Raw genomic sequence first — 2,151 nt, 5'->3', positions numbered from 1 at the left:
TAAAATTGTTTTAACGCTCAAACCTGTCAAGAATCTGTTTGAACAGATACTGAACTGATGAAAGAGTAAAAAATCAGTCGAAACAATTCATTCTTCCTTTTATTATATTTTTAGGATAATTTTTTTTTTAAAAAATTTTAATTGTTTCTTATATTTAAAATTTTAATTTTTTTTGTTTTATATTTTCGATTTTGAACCTTCTTAAAAATATAATTTTAGTAATATTTTAACATATTTTATTTGAAATTTCTTTCTTTAAAATATATGTAATTATTTTTGATATTTTGATAATATGTACGTTGTTTAGATTTTAAATTTTGATAAATATATTTTTCTATCGGAAGCATGAAGAGTGAAGCTAAGTTATGTATAAGGGAACAAATTTCGGCCTCAAAAAATTATCGGAAACATATATTGTTATGTAATTACACCGAAGAGAAAACGATCGTGATGATAAAAAAAATGCGGAATAAAATAATCAGCAAGAACACAAAGATTTACGTGGTTCACCCTAGATAGGCTACGTCCACGGAGCTACTGCAGATCTTTTATAACAGGTGAAATATTACAACAAGTGTAGAAGCCCGTATTTCGTACTTGAAAATTTGCGGAAAAAATTAAAAATTTCTCTTTAATTAAATAAAAAGCCTCATTCATAAAATAAACTGGAAAAAAAATGGTTCAACGTTTAAAGTAGCAGCGGAAGTAAATATTTGTTTTAAAGTAACAACTAAAATAATTTCAACAAAATAAAAACTGAGTTTGGAATAAAAATAGTAAGTGCTGAAAATGAGGTTCTCGGGTTCCTACTACTGCCAACCTACGATGGCTCACTGGTCCCCGCCCTCGGTACCGACCTCATCAGTACCTACAACAATCAAGTCTAGTGAGTCTAAAGACTCAGCATGCATATATCGTAAATAACAAGTACATATATCATAAAATTTCATGCCATGTAAAGATATCATGTCGTAAAATATAACGTAGAAATATCGTATCATAAAGCGTAACATGAAAATCGTGTCATGAATAATTATAAATATATGCATAACTGAACTGAAAATCGTAAGTGAAATGTTTGCTCCGTAGAGCCCTCTCATGAAATAACATGTAATAATTTTCTATTGAGATTATGTTCTACGCAAGTGGCCCATGAACTGAACTGAATCGCCTGATCAGACTAAACCACAGTATACTGGGCGGTAGAGATCATCACAGCCCTCGGACTGGATATCCATACCAATAAATGAACATGAACCGGTTAGTGACCACCGGGTGAGGCAATAATCCCATGATAAGCTGCAATCCCATGATAGTGAGGTGGCCACAAGCATTATCGCATAAATCTCAAAAATGATTATTTTATATTTTTTATGCACGTAATATAATTAAATAACATAATTAAACATCCTGTATTAATTTACCAAATGGGTTGGATCGTTCCCAGGCTCGCTGCACCCTAATTCTAACATGAAAAATATGCAAATGATTTAACTTGACCAAAACTTCGTAATTGAACCCAAAAACGAGACAATTACGCTCAACGACTTAGTATTTAACCATGACTCCGTGTCAACCCGAACCAACACCGAACCATCATTTAGTCATGATTAAATTACACCTAAAATGATGAAATAATGCTCCTAAAGTTGTACAAGTCGAAATTTTGGTGAATGGAGGCCAAAACATGAAACGCTCTTTCGAGAGTCACTTTGGCACATTGCACCGTAAATTCTCGTACGACCTCTAAACTTAACCAAATCACAAACAGCCAAAAACATGACTTTCCTAACTCAATAAGGTACTGTCCAGTCTAAGGCCATAGGATAAAAGCCAACCAAGAACTCGAAACACATCTCTGAACCGCAGGTACAGTTGCTGTAAAAAATACAGCAGCTGTTGGTGCGTTTCCTTGCGTCGTTTTCGGGACTATTGGCCATTGGGGCTTGAACCACCGACCATAGTCTCTTACCAACATCCCAAGGTGTGGTTTGAACCATGGCTAAGGGCCCTAGGCCAGCCACAATTCGAACAACACCAGCAACTACTCAAAGCTCCCACCCGAGAACGCATATGCACGCATGGGGTGTCTCGCTTGTTCTTGCTATCACGGACCATTCCTATGGTCATTTGATTGACCATGGCATGATC

Source organism: Primulina huaijiensis, chromosome 4, assembly GCF_012295235.1.
Source record: "Primulina huaijiensis isolate GDHJ02 chromosome 4, ASM1229523v2, whole genome shotgun sequence".
Lineage (NCBI taxonomy): Eukaryota > Viridiplantae > Streptophyta > Magnoliopsida > Lamiales > Gesneriaceae > Primulina > Primulina huaijiensis.
Note: the sequence above shows the minus strand (reverse complement) of the source record.